Genomic DNA, 21,654 nt, shown 5'->3' with positions numbered 1-21,654 from the left:
GGAACTGGTAAAAGAAAGGAGCCAGGGGCTCCTCCCAACCCCATGGGACCCCTGAGGAACAAATCCTCTAACGACCTCAAGAGTAAAAACAAATCAGTTTATCTGGTCCAATCGTATGTCCTTAAACACCCAAAAAGGGAAGTATAACCAAAGATTAAAGGGGCCAATAAGCAGTTTTAAGAGTCAGCTCCCCAATTTGCAGAACTGTGAAGCTAGATCTAGTGAAAATCTTTTCACGAGTGAAAATGTTGTCCATGGGTCTGACCACATGTCCACCCAGAAGCGATGACTCATCTTGTCACATATCTGTCTGTGCCCTGAGGAATAGAACAGACTGACCCATGGGCCTGGACATCATTGGCTACCAGAGGCAGAAATGGAAAGTTAACAAGTCCAACTAACCTTAAATATCTGTTCTAGTAAGTCTATGAAGCATCTTCCTAGTTCGTGACAAATGATTTTGTCACTTGATTTTGGTTATTCAGAAAAGGATATATCTGACAGTGACACTCTGGGGAATGGGAGTGCTATAAAGTAGGTGGAAGGAATAGCTGTTTCCTCTCCACCTTTTCTTATGCTGAGTCACTTAGCAAACATGAGCACCAGTGACTGAAAATTTAAAAATAAGGATTACCATATTCATTCAGAGTTTTAAACTTTAAGCAATGTGATATAATAGCAACCTTTCTGTCATAAACTGATTGAAGGATATAGGTTTTAAGATCTGCTATATTGCTATCTAATAGTTTAGTGACTTCAAACTTTCCAATCCTCGGGTTTCCTGTTCTAAAAAGGTTGCCTGCTATCCTTTACAGGGATTTGGTTCTGTTTTAATGGAAATGACTTGAGGGAAGAAAAAAACAAGAAGCACTCACAAGTCTGAGCTTAGATCCTGTGTCAATATATGACTTGGAGATATATCTGCTCAACTGTATTTTTAAGATAAAATGTGAGACCATTTGAATTAATTTATTGTGTGATTTGTATTAAGTGTCCATTCAGCTGCCATGTTTGCAGAAAAGTTCAGTACTTTGAGAAAATAACACAACAATAAAATATCTATAGATATAGATGTCTCATAGCATAAGAAGATAGCCTAAATGCTGCTCATCCTAGTTCAACCACTACATGAAATGCAATTTAACACTGGATAATTAAAATCTGGATAGCAAAGCAGGATAAAGAAAATCATCATTAGACAAGTTGAACAACTTTAACGAATGCTCAAATGGTAAATGTTTCAGAAGGAATGAAAGGTAAGAAATAAATAGCTCAGGGGATCATGCAGAAGAGAACAGATGTTTGAGTCTGATTGGTTACAGAGATGAAAAAGCTGTCCATTGCTTAGTCACCACTTGAGTTCATTTCTTTACTAATTCATGTATGAATTTAGAACATGCTATTGTGTATAAGGCAAAAATGAATCCATGTCCTAATCCTCAGCACCAATGAACCCATTACTTTACTTGTCAGGGAGCCGTTACAGATGTGACCTAATTTAGCATCTTGGTATGCAAAGGCTATCTTAGATTATTCAGTGGATCCAATGTAATCATAGGGGACCTTATCTAAGAAGGAGATAGGAGGATCAAACTCAGATGTGATGATGGAAATGGGTCATAGAAAAAACGAGAATATTCTGCTGCTCCCTTTGAAGGTTGGGGGAAGGGGTCACTAGCCAAGGAGCACAGGTGGCCTCTAGAAGAAGGAGTAGCAAGGAATCAGGTTCTCCCTAGAGTCTCTAAGGACGGTACAGCTCTGCCCACACTGTAACTTCTGCCCAGTGAAATTTAGTTCCCACTGTTGACCTCCATAATTGCAAGATAATATGGATGTTTTGAGCTGCAGCTTTGTGGGAATTTATTACAGCATTCCTATTCCAACGAATCCTGCCCACATAACAAGTCAGCCTACACAAAATCTCACTTTTACAATGGCACTATTCAAAACCTTCAAAACCTTCAGTGATCAGCCAGTACTCAAGTGAAAGTTCTGCCCGAGCTAGCCATCATAGCTTATTTTTTAGCTTTCCTATGCGCATAATTTTTATTCATTTTTTTTAATTTGGGAGGGAATTTCACAGACGAGTGCAACAGTTACATCATTTCTCCCCCTCCTCTCCATTCCAACTCCTTCCTTGTTCCTCCCTTACTAATCATGAACTCTTCTTTTATAATTATTGTTGTTACATATATGAATGTATGCATGTATGTATGTATGTATGTGTGTATGTGTGTATTAGCCTATTGGGTCTGTTTAGTGTTGCCACCTGGGATTGGATAATCTATCAGGTCTCACATCCCTGGAGCAAACTGATTCTCCCTCTCTCAGCAGCCATTGATTGCCTATAGCTCTTCCTCTAGGGGTGACATCTTGTGAAATTTCCCCAGTCCATTTGCATGTCTACTGATGTTGTCGATATGCAGGTCTTATTTATGCAACCTTATTGTTGAGATAGGTGCACTATCCTATCATGTCTAGAAGACACTGACTGAGAGTAAGAGATAGCTCTGAAATAGGCAGACAGTCAAGGGAGGCAGACCCAGACAGCAGAGGGGGCCCCAGACAGCGGAGGAGGCTCTAGACAGCAGCAGCCCCAGAAGAGATTTAGCTGTGTACCAATTGCTAGCACTTGTATTCAAAATGGCCTACTTCCATGTTCTTCTCCAAAGGTGGCCCTTTTGGTGGGTGTCCTCCTCTCCCCCAACCCAGGCTCCTTCTGGTGGAAATTTCAAATTTCCTGCCTTTGTTCTACCCAATCGGGTTCCTTCTTTCTTATGAATGAAGCAACCAACAACTTGCCTCATACTCTGTCCAATCCAAAGGGGGAAAGGGGAGCCTAGTTCTGCGTCACCTCCTAACCCTAGACAATACAAAAGCCCAGACCCTAGGATAGACATGCTCCAGCTCTGAGCCCCCTCACCCTGTGAGGAGTCTGTCTCTTTGCTATGTGGAATGTTGATTGTGCTTCAATAAACCTTGGCTGTGCTCTGTGACTGCAAACTTCTCATCTTGTAATTCTTTACCCGGCAGAGAAAGGAACCAGAGAACAGACCCTAGCTGGCTTCAACACCATCCTACAGCAGGCATCCTAGTCCTCTGGCAAATTAGAGAATTAAATGCCATGTATAAGGCAACAGGAAATATATGAAAGTGTTATTAGAAATTACTTTATGAGCACATATTTATTTTGATTAAAAATAGCTATTGTTAAATATAAAAGAAGATAACAGTAGTCAATCTGGAAAAGAAACTAATACATAATTACCTAATTCCTTTCAAGAATGAGGTGTATGAGAATGAAAGGCCTCTAGGGCATGGCCAGACCCCAGGACAGGAGGGAGAGCACTAGACAAAGCAATGTGATACCTGGAGAGCTATACATAATGGGACCTTAAAGGGAAGGGAGGCTTCCTCTAAAGCCTGGAGAGGAGCTTCATTAAGATTTGGAACTGTTAGAGAATGCTTACCACTGGGTGAAGGAGAGTGGACCTTACTTATAATCTCTAGACAAGCTGACTAGACTCCAGTGGATGAATTTGTACCAAAGGTACAAATGCTTGACTAGATAGGACTTAATATGTATGGTGGAATACATGAGGTCTCACACGGGGGAGTATGGGTTGGGGGGTGTCCAAATTTGATTAAGAGCTGTGGTATGAAATGTACAAAAGTTCAATTTTTTTTTTAAGTGAGAAATGAAGACTGGAGAGATGACTTAACAGTTAAGAGTACTGGTTTCTCTTGTAGAAGATCCTGGTTTGGTTCCCAGCACCCACATAGCAGGCTAATTGAAGAGCCAGAATGCTCTGACTCCATTTTGGCTAGCTTCTTTAGACGAGCCCAGACAAGCTCAGTCATATTGTACACGTAAAAGCCTTATAAGGTATGAACAAAAACTTCTGACTCTCAAAGATATTAGTCAGCACATTCCAATGCCCTGAAGACAGCCCCTACCAATCAAGATTTTCCCCGTACACAGGATATGGGGACATCCAATTATTTTAAAAAATGCTTGGTGCGTGCAGGTTTCTGTGGAGTGCCCCAATAAAAGGTCCTGCCTGCTATTGTTTGGGGCCAGACTCCATCTTTGGCTCATGAAGTCTGTGCCCGGCTAGCCGCCATTTGGTTGTTGTCCTTTTTTTTTAACTTTAAATTTTTAAATAAACTTTTGTATAATCTTTTTGGGTATCTGTGGGAATTATTCTCGATTCTCAAACCCTAACACTAACAACTTTCCATAACTCTAGTTCCCTTTTCCGACCCCATGTGGGTGCATTTACATACATGCAAGCAAAATACTCACACACACAAAATAAAAATAAATATTTTTTAAAAGAGTGAGAAATGAGAGAGGTAGAAAAAGAGAGAGAGACAGAGACAGAGAGACAAAGAGAGATGGCTGCCATGAGAGGGATCTCAGGGGAGCCCAGAGGAGCCTCTTCAGAGAGCAGACTTTAGAGCACCTTCCTGAGCAAATCTCTTTAAGGGTCTACCCAGACCATATCCCCCCAAACAAAATAGAAGTCTGACTTTTTCTAACTTTTTAGGTATGGTAAGACCTTTCACATCATGTGATTTAGTTCAATATAACATACGTGACAAACAGCACAGAGGAGTTAGGACCATAAATCAGAGGCTGCTGTTAGGTCACACCACAGACAGCTTTCTTGTGTGATAAGAATAGGAGGTAGGAATTGGCTAGGCAGTTAGGGTAAAAAGAGCCCAAAGAAAAGTAGCCAGTTTCTTGGCTAAACCTCACAATGTTCTTGGGCCTCTTAGCAACACACTCTGTTCCAAAGGCCAAAAATGTTGAAAATATTTGGGAGCTTTTATCTAATCCTTAAAAGATTTTAGGGTTACCTCTTCAGAGGAGGGAATGTTAGAGTACCAAAAAGCCACATAAAAGAATAAATAAATCAAAGAAGAAAAAAGAGTACATGAAGTTATCAGAAAAAAAAGTGATGGGGAGATATGGGAGGAGTTGGAGGGGAGGGAGTAGGCATGGATTTTTAAACACCTTATATGCATGTATGAAATTCTCAATAAATTATTTATAAAAAGTCTACCCATTTCACCCTTAACTCTAATTCCCCTATGTTTTTTCTTTAATCTCTATTCATACTACCACAATATATTGTTTCTCTGCTTATACAACAATGCACAGTAATTCTCATGGAACTTTAACCCAAGAATAACTTTGACCCTTGAAATGTTCACAGTAAGTCCCCAGAATTTATTTGGATGTCAAGTAGTTCGTCATAGCAGAATCTTATTAAAGTGTTCTCCCCCCCACTGCCACCCCCATGTTGCTGAGGGAAAATCTACATAAACCCTCTAGCTTTACTAGTTATTAGTAGACTTAACAATCACCGATTTTGGAGCTCACACAACTGGGCAACACATTACAGAGTTTCCCACTAGCTTGCTTAGGTAACACCTCTGCCCTCTCTGTTATAATTAACGGTTGCCTAGGTTATTTTTCAGGAACTTAAAGAGCACCTCTTTTGATAACACTGACTCCTCACTTGGCCTGCAGATGTCTGAAAGTTGACCGCAATGGCATCTCTGTGTTTATATTGTATCTGCCGCCCTTGCTAACCTCTATCTCAGTTCCTACTCAGCTCTGCATGTAGAGACACATGTGCAGCAATTGAGAAAAGTTTTGTCTGAAACTAATACAGGGTTAGCATGACCTGGACTTGCTAGGCTTGCTTACTCTCTTTCTCTTGTTTAAAAGCTAAAGATACCTACCAGCCACTGTGACTGGAAACACCAGCCCATAAAAAGAGTGAGGAAGCAGTCAGGGAAGACCTCCACTTATTCCCAAGGAATTACCTATAATATCTATTTTCTCCTTGATTAGTTGATTTCTCTCCCTGGTCATTTCTGTCTTGGCTGTAACCTCTCAGTCCCTCTGGAGTTGGGAAGCTGCTTTGAGCTCCCTTTTTCTCCATCCTTTCTGCAGTAAATTAAGTCTTTCTGTATCCCAGCACTTACCTCTGTTTTTTCACTGAGATGAGCTTTTCCTTCCAGACTGAGATCCAGCTGCAGAACTAGGACTGTACTACTTTTTAATAAGTAATTTATGAGTATCAGAAAGGGGACAGCCACATACTTTTCTCAGTGGCATTGTTTTATCTTACTGTGATATTAACTAACAATATTTGTACAGGGGAATACTTATGGTTACAGTACTATTAACACATGTTTATAAGGCTGATTATCAAATCAGTATAGTAAAGCCTTTATATCTCAGACTCTGATCAATTCTCTGTGTGGAACCTGTGTGTTCTGGATATCTTGAATTTTATCAGAATACTGTTGGCAATCACTATCCCACTGTACTGTAGAAAACAAGAGCCAATTTCTCCTATCTAACCATGTTTAATGCCCTTTATGTAACTTCTTTCAATGTCTCATCTCCCTTTTCCTTTCCATAGTGACCACTGTTCCATTCCATTCTTCTGAGATAAGCTTTTTAGTTTCTACAAATGAGTTGAGAACATATGGTACCTGTCCTGAGTCTGGATTATTTCACTCAACATAATAACCTCCAGTTCTATCCAGTTCGCTGCAAACACAAGATCCCGTTCTATTTATAAATTAATAACATTCCATTGTGTATATGCAATTTTTCAACCATCCATTCATTGGTGGACTCCTGATGATTCCATGTATTGGCTCTTGTGAATGATGTTGCAACAATCACGGCTCTTTGATATAATGATTCCATTTTTTTTTTTTTTTTTTCTTTATACACGGAGGGATTTTATAAAAACATTAATTTTTTTTTTTTTTTTTTTTTTCTTTTTGAGACAGGGCCTCATGTAGCCTTCTGCTTGCTATGTAGCTGAAGATGACTTCGAATCTGCATCCTCAGCAAGAGGATATAAATTAATAACATTCCATTGTGTATATGCAATTTTTCAACCATCCATTCATTGGTGGACTCCTGATGATTCCATGTATTGGCTCTTGTGAATGATGTTGCAACAATCACGGCTCTTTGATATAATGATTCCATTTTTTTTTTTTTTTTGCCTATATAATCAGAGGTAGGATTTCTGGATCATATGGAAAGTTTGATTTTGGTTTTTAGGAAATATCCACACTGTTTTATATAATACAGGTACTCATTGCACTCTCAAAAATGGTGTCTGAAACTTCCTATTTCATCTCAACAATATTTGTTATATTTTGTCTTAACTGTCATCAGGTGGCATATCATTTGTGTGTTGGATTGACAACCAAGGCAACCCAGCACAACTTCCTTGTCTCTCACTGCTAGAATAAGCCAATCTCTAATGGTTGAGCTTTGCAGTGTTTCTTGCTAGGCAGGAAACAATGTTTTTAATGGCATACCAGAAGTCTGCCAGGCCTCCCCTCAGGGCTGGACTTTTCTCCTCTACCATGCCACTAGATTAATCCATTGTCAGGATTCCTGACTGCATTTGGAAACTATTCACAATGGAAATGCTCATCAATATTTACTCTGAAGGATGTAAGTGCCAACTCTAAGTTCTATGACAGCTCACCAAACCTTTTGGCATATTGTCACTGAGCCAGATAATCATCCCATGGGCTAGTCCCAGAGCTTGGTTAATTTCCCTGGCCCAGTGCACCTGTCTTTCCTTTGCCAGAGACACATGTTTTGTAAAGCCCCAGAATATGTCATAAGAACTATCCTACCACTAACATTTCCTGTGAGTAAGTCAAGAAAAAGTCGTATGATATTTACCATTTGCCTGATAAGGTTAGCCTATAAACCATACAACTTGGAATTATATATATATATATATAAATGGAAACTTATCCCAGGCCTGAATAGTCACTGTACTTGAATAAACAGGTAAAATTAACAAAGACTCAGTTCACCCTTTTTAAATATGTCTTCAATAAAAAGCAGACAGAAGACCTTAGCCCAATGAAATCATCAGTATGTGATGGGATATAAGGCCTAAAATTAAAGTTCAATGCTATGTGCTGCCTTGATATCTGGTAAAATCAGATGGGCCTCATATGACTTGACTGCAAGGTCCCTGCTCTCACAGATAAGGTCTCTTAGCCAAACAGCTGTCCTTATCAAAGGCACCAGGCACAATTCCCACTTATTCCTGAGTAATGAATTCCAATTTCCTGCCAATCTGCAGAATTATTCAAAGACAATCACACCCTCTCATAGGAACTAGGTAACACTCCATCCAGACACTGCAAAGCCTGCCCATCTCAGCCTCTACTTGTTCACTCTGAGTCCAGCCTCTATGTTACTCTGCATGGTATATGGCATCTGCCTCTAAGTCATGAGTATAGGTTGCTGCTGGTTTTGTCTCTTCAGTGTCAGGTGCCTTGTGTTCAGTTATTCTCATAACGCTAATGGGGGAAGCCACTCCTCACTAACCAGGTGATGAGGAAGGGATTAAAATACATTAGTCTTGAAAATGTCTGACATGATATCATATATGAATTTGTCCTTGACATTTTTTATCCATGCACCTAAAATCTTGGAAGAATGCTGTTTCTTCTTATAAATTCTTCGCCATTGAGTGTAGCTAAATCAGTTCCCTGAGTTCAACAATTCTGTGTATACACAGGCGAACCTTCAGTTTGGTTTTCTTAGGCACTTCAAATGTAGGCAGAGCTAAATATTTCCCTCTCCCCCTAAAATTTCAGAGCACACACTAAGATATTATCATTACTATAACCACATCAGGTTTAGGTCAAGGGGTTCTGAGATAGAAGAATGGCTGGGTACAGAATGTTTCAAACACTAATGGAAGCAAGATGTTCTTCACACATGTTTTTAAAGCCTCAGAAGCCAGAATCTGAATGCTTTCAACGAATAGCTTAAATGAGCCTTCCATGTATTCTTTATTTCCATTTATTTCTTTGTGCTCTATCTACTGCACTTAAGAAAACTAGGAAATGTATCAAAATGTAATCTGGAAGCATTTAAGTTATCTCCAAAATTCAGTCTCTTGCTACCCATTAGATAATGAGCTAGAAGCTTGGCATTCTAGCCTAAGGACATTTCCAGACTTTTACAAGTCTTACTGTGACTATACCTAAGAGCTGAGCAAGGACATACAAAGCAATGTACCTTTGTGATGTTGTCCATTCATTCTTCACGAAGGAAGACGTCACCTTTCTTCCCTTCATTTTCCTCCTTCTTGGTGCCTGGAACATGACAAGATGATGGGAGCTTGAGATGTTTTGACTCATTAATGGGATGCTGAGTATGGCAGAGCACCAAGAGAGAAGGGGCCTAGATTCAGAAGAACTGACCATCTAACTAGCCATCGATCTTGCATTGAACTGTCTATCTCCAGTCTCTTGCCTAAAAAAGAAAAACAAATTCCTAGCTGGTTTAAGCTACCTGTCACTATGGATGAACATCAATATGATACCTAAAACTAGCGTTCAACCAGTATAACAATATAGTCAGGCTTTACTGAAATATAAATTCTTTCATTTAGGTTATTGAGACAAACCACAAATTTTGCATAACAGGAACAGAGGCCATACAACTGAGCCTGTGAATCTTGCTACTATATATATGGCAAGCCATGGGAGCCACTGTGTGGGAAAAGAGGCTGTAGTTATACTGAAAATGGCACTTCTAGTCACATCTGCTATTTCTGAGTAGCACAATATTTGCAAGGGTAATATACAGAGGACCAGCAGGAACTTTGGCACTGGCAGCAACATTACCATTGCTGGTGACACAGGCTCTCCAGACATGAACATGCAAGGGGGCAGCCACCCACCTCAAACATAAAAAGCACAGGTGCCACGGGCCTATTCACTATCAATTTAATGATGTCACTAGAACAGTATTCTGTGGTCCCAGTTCTAAATCATGAATCAGACATGAATAAGACAGTCAGCGATTGCCATGTCCAAAAAAAGATCATGTTAGTGACTTCCAAACAAATCAGCAATTGACATAAAATACATTATATTGGGGAGTTGGCCAGGTGGCTCAGCAGTTAAGAATGCTTGCTATTCTTGCGGAAGACCTGAGTTCAGTTCCCAGCACCCATGTCCAGCTGCTCACAACCACCTGTAACTCCAGCTCCAGGACTCACATGCCCTCTTTTGGCCTCCATAAGGTACTTGCACACACATAGCATACAATCATAAAGACAAACACACAGACGCACACACACACACACACATACACCTAAATAAAAATAATAAGAATAATCTTTCAAGAAATACATTATATTGAATTAATAATCTATGCCACTGCCAGGTGTCTTGATGTGTGCTTGTAATCCCAGAACTCAGGAGGTAGAGAAAGGAGGATCAGGAGTTCAAGGCCATCCTTAGTTACATCACAAATGCAAGGCCAACCTGGGTAATATCAGACTCTGACGGGGGTATTGGGGTACAAGGTGGTCATCTAGATGAATCATTCCATGGTAAAACAAAGAATTGTATGGCCAGGAAAGACAGAAAACTGAAGTGCATAGACAGTGAAACTAAAAGTCATGATCGAAGCAAGCAAACATCTCCTGTCAAGACTGAAGAGGTCTCCAGCACTGGAGCACTGCCCAGTGAGTCCAGGACTGAGTCTTTTATGGGGTCCCCTCCTCCTTTCTTATTGTTCCTAATCATGGCTCTGCCCCAGGGCAGGCTTTTTTCTTCCCACCGTGGGCTCTTCTACCCACAGTTTATAGTCACAGTCTTCGAACAAGAAGTCATCACAAGGGGACCTACCATTGCTTCCCCTATCTTCCTAAATTCCTCAAATTCTCCCTCAAAACCTTATCTCAAAAAATAATTATTGTTCCTTTTATTATTTATAGCACTGTTATAGGAATCACTGCATTCAGAACAGGCACCAGAAACAGAACGGAGAACTGTAAGCTGTATGCTTGCCAGCTTGAACTCAGGGGAATAACCTCCAAAGCCTGAGCTCCAAGCCACAGTTACTCAGAACATTTATAGACAATTTGGCATCTTTTCTGGTCTTTCCCACCATTGGTGAATTTAAATTCCTACCTATGTGACTGCAGGCCATGCATGGGAGTCTCCAGCAGTCAGTGTGTTTACAGAAGTGGAACAGTGGGTAAGACTAGGTGGGTCTTTCATGGACAGCTGCATTTCATGATAAGGCATTATGGTTTCATTTATCACTCAGTTCAGACTGCCTGTCTCGGACTAGGCAAGCAACTGATTATGTGTATTTGTGTTACTTCATATATGCATAGTCTTATTTAGAGAATGAATGCATTTTTGTTTATAAATTAATTTATATTATAGCAATTGATACATCCTTTTCACCCCAATCATACCCAGACAGAAGCAAGTCTTAAGTTATAATTTTCACTTAAGAGAAGCCGCTATTAATATTAGCTACTCAAAATTTCAGATTATTGCCTACAGTCACCACTTAGGACATGCACAGTAATGATTTACCTGCCAATAAAAACAGCTGAGGGGTATGCTATTTTGGAAACATCATTTTTAAAATTATTTTACTTATTATTCTTATTTTATGTGTATGAGTGTGTTGCCTGCATGTATGTGAGTGCACCCGTGTCGTGCAATGCCATGGAGGTCAGAAGAGGGCTTCAGATTCCCCTGGAACTGGAGTTAAGGACAGTTTGTAGCCACCATGTGGGTGCTGGGAATCGAACCCCAGTCCTCTGCAAGATCAGTCAGTGTTCTTAACCACTGAGCCATCTCTGCAGCCAGGAAACATTATTTTTAAAAAGAATATGTTCATGATAAAATGATACTATGAAGCAAAAACAATTAATCTATGCAACAAGGCACAGTCTATAAAGAAGTCTTTAAAGCACAGGAAACAGAAACTTCAGAATGCTGGGCATCTCAAGTCATCACAGTAAGAAACCGGTACAGTCATATAGCTAGATGTTAGTAATAATCTACAATGCCTTATAAGAGAATTTACTTCTTATATCTTATCTGTCATTTTCACTTTCCATAATGATACCCTCACCCTCCTTTTCCAACTTTCAACACCTAAGATTTTGGGAAGTTGTTAAGCTTCTTGGATCAAGGACTTTAATAATAATCACAGAGGATTCTCTGCCTCCTTTGTCAGACTGAGTTAAATATAGTCTTTGGCAACTGCGTCTTACAAGATTTCTCTTACTCTCCATTATGAGCAGCCTAATTTTTATCCTCTTACTAAGCATAGTGGTCCTCAGCACCAATCTTTTAATCTCTTCCATCAGAAGCAGTTGGAGAAATTGTTAAAAGTTAAGATTTCCAGGCTATGCACCCATAAAGCACTTAACAGTCTGGTTAGTAAATCTCTACCACCACCCCAAATAAAAAACACAGCCAAATTTGGGAAACAATTAGAGAAAACAGCTTTTGCTACTTGGCGAGGCTACAACCATGGTTTGACTTCTGTCTCTCTTATCTCGGGGCTTCCCCTTCGTACAAATACTTGAGTGGACAATGGGAAAGGGTTTGAAATTGTTACCAGGACTAGAAGAGCCCCTGGTTCCTCGGTCCATTCCTTTGACAGGTGTCAGTCCCTTGCATCTTTTCTTTAGAATCATCTTCAAGCTGGGACTCCTACATGCCTGTTAAACATGCTAATTTTGCAAGTGGACAAAAGGTCTCACCAACTAAGTTGGGAATGCAAGTGTCTCTCTTTAGACTATCTCATCTCCATCAGGATTTCAGCAAGAGATCACAATGACAAAATCTCTCTCCTAATTTTGATAAATAGATGAATTTTCCAGATTCCAACATGATACATACTCCATATAGGAAAATTACCCAAAAGACAGAAATAGTTTATATTTCTTCTCTACAAATATCAGCAAGCATTTCCCAAAATTTCAAAACCCCAGAATTTTTTTGTAGATTTCACATTCTAGGGTGACTAACTCAGATAACCCTGGAACAGAGCAAGGCAGAATGAGCACACCTGTGGCGTAATCAGTGGAAGCCTCTGACCAGATCAGGGATCATCAGAGGCAAAAATGAGGAATTTGGACTTCATTTGAGTATCCAGATAAAGAATATGAGTTTAAGAATCTCAAAAACCCCACAAATTGAAAATCTTAAAACAGAAATTTGAAGGAGAGAACAGGAAATGGGTAAATCCATGGTTTTAGAAAGGACTGGAGAGATGCACAGGTTGTTGTTGTTGTTGAGACAGGATCTCCCTGTAGCCTTAGCTGACCTAGAACTTGGTATGTAGACCAGGCTGCCCTTGATCTCACAGAGATCCACCTGCCTCTGCCTCCTGAGTGAGTGCTGGAGTTAAAGGAGTGCACCACCATGAATGAATAGATTCTTGAAGCCCAACAAAGTGATAGAATCCGAATCCAACAGCTTAGAGAGTCAGAAGTGGTGGCATCCATAAGTAGAAACAACAAAGAAATTTTAAAACTAAAACAACAAATAATCCTCTCTATTTCCTTTTAAACTCCCTGTTAGATAAGTGTGGCCCTAAGCCCAGGAGAGTATAACCACTGACAGAGTGGGTAGACACCAAAAAGTGCCTTGTGTGTGTGACTGAAGACCACTGTGAGGATTACTGAGAGCACTTCAGCACCTGCAAGTCCCCAGCAGGCAACTCGTTTCTTTGTGTTTATTAATCCTTCCGTGTACTTTACAAGGGCAAGTTGTGGTCCCAGCATGCTGTATGTTTATACTGAATAAAAGACCTGAAGAAATCTTTCATCTCAAGTCTAAGTAGCTTAATTTCTCATTAACTTTCAGAAAGGGAAATTCAGTGGATCAAACTCTATTCTGATGCTGTAGATATAAACGTGATCTCACCTGTGAAAGCTTCTTGGCACTCTGCTTCTGAGTTATTCCACATGAACAACAGGGAAGTGATGAGTGAGAAGCTTGGAGCCCTGAGCCGTGACCTGGAGCAAGTCATTTAAGATATCTAGGTTCTATCCACATTAAAAATAATGCCCAGAATATGTCAAGAAAATAATGCCCAGAATATTTCATGAGATTGTGATGAAACCCAATGAGTTAACATACAACAAAGGCCTTAAGAAATATTAATGACAGAGTCAGGTCTGGCAGTACAAGCCTGGAATCCTATCAAGCAGGAGACCGAGGCAGGGAGATCTCAAGTTTAAGGCCAAGCTACACTCTGTAAGTAAATTTAAGAGCAGTCTAGACCAAATAGTAATGATACAGGGGAGAAGCAGTATTGTCTAGAGGGTTCTTAGTCTCATTCATAAAAGAATTGAAGAATGGACTCAAATGGAAGCTTTAGGACAATACTATTAGAATTTAAAGAAAAATCCTCAAGGCAGACAAACTGAATCTGGGAAGCTGTCTTAAGAGGGAGAATGGAGGGGAGAAGGGAAAAAGCCATGAAGCCATGCTGGTTTAGGGTCTGCATGGAGGTCAGGCATGTGACAGATTAGCTGCCACGTGGCAGGGAGAAGCAAGCTTTAGAGAAAAAGTAAAGAAGTACTTTATGCTAGGGCAGCCCAAGGCACTAGGGAAAGCATGCTTAGAAAAGGGACATGAAGACCTTGCTTTTCAGCAGGCAGACTTACACAGAGAGTCACATGTCTGTGGCCAGGTCCAGAAGACCTGCACTAGGAGGACAGATTCCAGGAAGGATAAGTTCACTAGCTCATTAATGCACTAGGTATTCCTCCTACCTACTTAGCATAACTTCAGATGAACTCACCTTCCCAGGGGTGACTGAACAACAAAATGGAAAGGTGGGTCTTCCAACAAATAGACTAGAGATTTTATTTTTTTGACCAGTTAATCTTATGAGACCTTTTTGTTATTCCAACAGTAAGACTCTGTCTCAAACACACAATACAACGCAATACACACACACACACACACACACACACACACACTCATTCACACATTAACAAGTATATTAATAGTATTTATAGGTTTTATGGTTTGAATCTAGAATAGGGACAGTCCAGAATCATAAACTCACCTTTTAGGCCCTAGTCCTCAGATTAAAAATGCTATTTTGAAGGCTGTAAAACCTACAGGAAGCAGATGCACCCAATTAGTTGAAACAGATCTCTAGGGAGCAGGCCTTTGAAGGTTCTGGACTGGATACTCTGCTTCCTAGTCTGTGGCAATACAAACACCCACTACCACACACTTCCTCCACCATGAACTGAGATGCCATGCCTTCCCCTGCTGTGATACACTGAAACCTCTGACAGCATGAGTCAAAATATTCTTTTCCTCCCTTAATTTGCTTATGTCACATATTTTGTCACCATAAGTAATTAAGGCAGTAGTATATTTCTTTGTCCAGTACTTTATTTTAATGAATCATGTTTATATAAGTTTGAACTGCAAACAATTGTATTTTGATAACACAGAAAAATACATGCACAAATGGACAAAATCAAACTATTATGTAATTTTTTAACCACATAAGAAAATCACAGGTACATTTTCTCTTTTTAATTGGACAAAAGCATCACAACAACTATAGCACTAAATTAGATGGCAGTTATTTCTAATTATATAGGTAATTAATTATCTTTTTGACAAGCAAATTGTTAAGGATTATATGGGCATAAAGAAGTAGAATGTGTGGGGCTGGAGAAATGGCTCAGCAGTTAAGAGCAGTGACTGCTCTTGCAGAGGACCCAGGTTCAATTCCCAGCACCCCCATGATGACTAACAACTGTCCTTAACCTCAGTTTTCAGGAGAATGTGATGCCCTCTTCCGACCCCCATGGTCATTGCACGACATAGGTGCATTTACATGTATGCAGGCAATACACGCAAAAGTAAAAATAATAAATAAAATATGTTCTTAAGAAAGAGCAAAATTAGTATTTTATTGTCTTTTATAATCAGATGGCAGTTGGGTATAGAATCTCCATACCTCATATTTTGTTGCAAATTTAAAAAATTATAGGCTTTAAACAGCCAGCAGCTGGGCATGCCTTTCAGGACATGATTAGGCAAATTCATTAGTAGTGGCTTCAAGCTTTTCCTTGTTAGCTCCAGAAAATTCACCCACCTTTTCACCCTTTTTATAAAACTGGAAGGTCAGCATACATTTAACTTCACAGTCTGCAGCAACATCCTAGCAGGCATCCATCCACACCTACCTCCAGGAATACCACATTGAAATACCTTTCACAGAGAGAATAAAAGAAAGGCTTGATCATTTCACAAGGTCCACACGATCACAACGTGACTGAGAAGTCCACCACCACAAGCTTATCTCCTGCAGAGCTTGGGGCCTCCTAAAAAACTTCCTTGCTCTTGATCAGCTTCACCATTTTGCCTGTGGTAGAGAGGGATCTGACAAGAGACTGCAGGAAGTGATGGAAATGGATCCAAAATGCTAGAAGTAGCTTCAAATAAAATATTTGTTTAAAAAAAGAAGCAGAGAGTAGAAGAGCAGTGTGTCATTCCTGGCTAGACTGCTCCTCCACGCTCCAGCAGAGGACCTAGCCCTGACCTTGTGAAGGATTTCTGCCTTACCCAAAGATTCTGAGACTGAGAATCAAAGTCAAAAAAAAAAAAGGCTTTGCTTATTTCTTCACCAAGAGTCAGATTCAAGCATCTGTGCTTTCCCTCCCAAACACAAGTAAAGATCAATCAAAAAGTGCATTAAGGAACAAAAATAAAAAAGGAGAGCAAGAGAATTTGTCACAGTGCCCAGACTAGAGCCAGTATAATCCACAAACTGGAAACATTCAAATCTTTCTCAAGCACAAATGTAGCTCACATGAAAAGAAAAATCATAAAAAGAAATGACAGCTAAAATGCTCCAACATTAGCCCTTTGAAATTGTTTCTTGTGAAAGTATTACCCAATAGAGTATCTCAAAATGATAATGGTTGATCAGTCAACAAACTTATGCTGGGGATGGAGAACAGTAGTACAGCACTTATCTAGCATATGTAAGACCCTGGGTTCAGACCCAAGCACTACAAATCAAACAATCAATCAATATTTAAAAATAAATCCCCATCTAAAAACAATGAAGAATATAATAGTCTCTGATCATAACTAAACCAAGAAACAAAGATCCTGCCACAGACACCTTACACGAATGCTACTCATCAATATTTGCAATATTTCTCATTCCAGGGCAGGATGAGATTGCGTTTCCCTACACTCTCAAGTCCAGGCTGACATGGCTTGAATTAATCAGTGAAATGTGGACAGAAATATTGAAAGCTGTGCTGCAGTGACTGGCCGCATTCCACGTGAATTTGTGGGAAGATTAATGGCACATAGGCCCCGGTTGACCCTAATCAAAATAGGCCATGAACATAAAGTAGTGTTAGTCTGTCCTGAGTGACTTAAACTGAAAATATCTCCAAATCAAAACTATGGAATTTCTTTTCTCCCTTGGCAGCCAGCATAGCACTCTCCTATATTATGACTTTGTACTCAGGGAACAGGCTTCCAAACAAGTTCCAGCTTGAGTCCTCCACGACCTGTGTCCCAAGTGTGTGATGTCTTTAGCAATAAGATCTTCCCTTCAAGTTCTGGGAGGCAAAAAAGGACAGTAGCAGCAGCCTATAACTGCTTTGGGAGTCCAAGGAAGGTTTCCCTTGCCTGGCACTGGGTTTCTGTTAGATACTTGATGACTCTGAGGGAGCATTGTCACTCAGTGTGGCATAACCCCATCAAATATATGTACATGCATATATATGTATACATAGATATTATATGTATTTTTAAGTAAGCTTATAAGATAATAAGTTTCCTTATGGATTTTTCAGATATCTTAGTGATAGGTATCTCTCCTTCCTCCCTATCCCTCTGTATTACCTCTCCTCTCCCCAGTTGAAGTTCCATTTTTCCCTTTCCTCTTTGATAAAGCCTGTACCCTACTGTTCCCCTCTTTGTAGCTCCATCTCACCCCTCTCACCATACTCCCTTTTCTCTTTCCTCAGAGCTCTGGAAAGAGCTGCTGAGAGCTAAAACAATCTTTATGAAGCTTTTTTTCATAAAGACAATAAACTGGTTGAATAAGCAGGAAAATATTTTAAAATAAAAGTTATAAAATTTCTACACAAAAATAGTAACACTGTATTTCAAGACCCTAGAAAGGCATACTTTCAAAAGGCACTTTGGAAGTACACGTGCTATTGTAAAAGCATCTGCCTGTCTACTCAAGGGTTCCCATTAAAACAACCAAGGTCTACAACTCAATCCTTTAGCCTCCTTTTTCTAAGGTGCAGAAATTTCAATTCAATAGGCCTAGTTTGATTCATCTGGCTAAAAAGATGAGATTCAACAGCTACAACTTCTTAGGTTTTGGAGGCCTTGAACTACACATTGAGGCCATTTCCAAAGGAAAGTAATTGGGATTTTAGCACATTTCCATCCTGAGTCTTTTGCTATCTATGACTCAACTTACTGGAGATTGGACTCCAATAACAGTGGGACCAAGACGTGGTTGTTACATGGAAAAATCTCCCCTCATCTTGGTCTCTTCTGAGGATAAACTTGGCACTGCATATATGTATCAAATAGGCAGGATTATGAATTATCTAGGAAAATAAACACTGTGCAATGAAACCTATAAGTTTAGTACTAGGTTCTATAAGAATGATCATGAGGGCTCGGTGTGGTGGTACATTTCTTTAATCTTGGCACTTAGGAGGCAAAGGCAGACAGAGCTCTGTGAGTAGAAAGCCAGTCTGGTCTACATAGAAAGTTCTAGATCAGCCAGAGCTACAGAGTGAGACCCTGTCCTTAAAAAAATAAGCATGAATCCTAAACTAAGAATCTACAAATTGATCATATATTGAAGAGAAATTACATTCTGCCGAAAACAGATACAGTAAATAACAACGCATATTTCTTAGAATGTGTAAGCAGTATTCATTATGTTTCAACTTTATTTTAGCTTTTTATAAAAAAACTCAGAATTTTTTAAAATAAACTCAGAATCATGGCAATTGCCTAGGGCGGGTTTCCAAATACTCTCTCTTATCCTTTCCATCCAAACAGAGCTTTTATCCAGCTTGACTCTTGCATTGATAAGACAAACACTATTTTTTCTTTTTGAAGTCAGCATGGACCATTCTTTAAGCAGCTTGTAGGAACCAAATCCTTCCTCCAAAAGGAGGTGTGGATATGGTTAAGCCCTCTTCAGTGGTAAGAGGGGGAATGAACATCCAGATGGCTTTGCTGGAACTCCTTACTCTCTTCTGGATCTACCCCGGGATGGATTTCTGATCAGTCAAATGCAACTGGACTTCTTTCAAGGCATTAAATGTAATTAGCTGTTAATCGTTATGGCTAAAGGACTTTGCTGAGTGGCTATCAAGGCACCATCTGGACAACTTGTCACGTGCACTGGGGAAAACCTGGAATCCCCTGTTCACAAAGGCCTGTGTCTCTTCCAGACACTTACAGTACCTGCCAAAATCTCCATATCCTATAGGAAACTTGTCACAGATGGATGAAATTAAAGACAGAAATGCTCTTGTGGGTAAAAATTTGGCTTTATAGTATTTGTGCATCTTTACAATATTCAGGTTTGGCTGAATATTAAAAATGTTTTCTTATGTTTTAAACATATACCACACACACACACACACACACACACACACACACACACACACGTACACACACATGGAAACTGGCTGAAAATGGCAGAAAATGACGTAGATAATCTGAACTTATTGGAATGATGTTGGATGTCTGGAGGAACAGACTGAAAATGTAACAGGTACTAAGTAAACTCTGGAGGGCTATGGAGAACACAGCCAAGGAATGGTACACAGTTCCAAGTCACTATATTGCCACCACCAGATTCAAACTCCCACAGGCTTTTGCTGACCACATCCATGTCATCATTCTACCATCTGCTTCTATGGGGCTTGAAGAAGAGGGCTCATATCTTCTTCTACTTCCTCACCTGAAGATGGTCACTGCCTCCAAGTGAAGGGTCTCCAAAGTAATATGGGCATGCTATGAGAAGCAGAATTTGGACTGAACACCCCCAAAACTACAAATACTAACTAAACTATCTCACTTTAGATCAAGCCCCTTGGTGTGTTTTGAGTATAAACCCACAAGTTCATGTGTTACAACCAATCCCCAAATTCAAATGTTGAAGCTATTTGAAGGTGGAACTTTGGGAGGGCACTAAGATTAGAAGGCATCATGAGAATACAGCACCATGGCTTCATAAGAAGAGGTAGAGGCCTGAACTGCTATACATCCTCCCTCTAGTCATGTCACAACCTTGGCATGATACAGTAAGAAGACTCTCCCTAGATGCCAGGTCCTTGATTTTGGACTTTTTGGTATTCAGAACTGTTATAAATATTTTTGCCTTTATAAATTATCCAACTTGTGATTTTCTGCTAAAATGGCAAAATGGACTCAGATAACCCTCTATGATAAATAAGACACTAACCTGCAATAATATTTGGGAAGTCATTACAAATCAATTACTTACCAAATCCATACTCACATTGTGTCAGGAAGGTATTGTAGGGAAAGTTTAAGAATTCTGAATGGGGTGATACATACTCTAACTTTTGAGATTAACATCACAAAAGAAAAAAGGAAGTACATTATTCTCAAGACAGAATACTGGTTTGCAATATGCCATTTTCATGACCTACAACGGTATTTTAAAGTTTTGTCATTTTTCTCATTCCTTTATTCCATATGCATCTACTAATTTGCTTATGTGACACTGTGTAAGGGTTTGACAACGGAATACAAAATGGTGATTAGTATTGTCTATGCTCAGTAAGTGGGAAAATTAGATACCCACTCAGTACAGAAGGAAGAGCCTGAAGAACTGGGCATTGACCTGTCAGAAAAAGGTGCTACTGACTGCTATTCACTGGTCCTGGTGGCTCAGGAGCTGGGAGGAAGGCTCCTGTTGTGGGAGCTACAATGAGGCCATTACAGGGAATGTGAAAATGGAAATGGGAATTGATGTCGGCTGCTGGAGCTCACTGCTGTATCCAGAGTGAAATGCCAATGTGAAGCATTTCACTCTGACAGGATCAGGAAACCCAACAAATCAGCAAGCACCCCTTCCTCCTTCAGCCTCATGATTTTTCTCTACTCACCCATGGTAACATTGTCTAAGAAACACCAACTAGCCAAGAGAAAGCACAGTTTTCAGAGTTCAAAACACCAGGACCACAATCCTAGGGCTGGAAGACAGCTACTTCGTAGATAGTAGCTAGGAAAGGTAGTGGGTTAGAGAGGACTGACAGACTAAAAGGATCTACAGAGTAAAAGCAAAGTGTAAGAACAGTTCCTCTTCCCCTCTCTTGAGATTCTATATTGTCTTAAGGTTAAGTTTTTAAGATTCCTAACTTCAGTCTCAAAGAGACTATCTGCTATGGGCCTCATGATTAACATCTTTTTTTTTTTTTTCTTTACATGCTCTGTGGTGAACCAATCTTAGCCTCCAAATTGCTTTGCTGGTAGGAAAAGAAAAGACAATTTCAAATTACCCCTTTATCTTTATTTCCACCATAATTTCTAATCTGTTAGGAAAACTTCTTTTTCAGAGTACAAATATTCCTTTAATTTCCAGGAACAAGACTGTCCTGATCTTGCCCCAAAATTTAGGAGCCCCTTTAGATACCTATTGGCCTCTAAAATTATTGTTTCAACTCACAGTTTGTCCTACAAGAAGGCCCAATAAATCTTCAGGAATAGTATGAATGTCTTTCTGGGAGGCAA

General features: G+C 39.8%; 1 pseudogene; it reads right to left on the bottom strand.

Moving 5' to 3' along the window:
* Positions 1 to 15,899: 15,899 nt before the first annotated feature.
* LOC103749107 lies at positions 15,900 to 16,247 on the bottom strand (annotated as a pseudogene).
* Positions 16,248 to 21,654: the final 5,407 nt, after the last annotated feature.

The sequence above is a fragment of the Nannospalax galili genome, unplaced genomic scaffold (assembly GCF_000622305.1).
Source record: "Nannospalax galili isolate Female #2095 unplaced genomic scaffold, S.galili_v1.0 scaffold125, whole genome shotgun sequence".
In the NCBI taxonomy this organism is placed as follows: Eukaryota; Metazoa; Chordata; class Mammalia; order Rodentia; family Spalacidae; genus Nannospalax; species Nannospalax galili.
The sequence above is the reverse complement of the archived record's forward strand: the minus strand, read 5'-3'. Positions and strand labels throughout refer to the sequence as shown.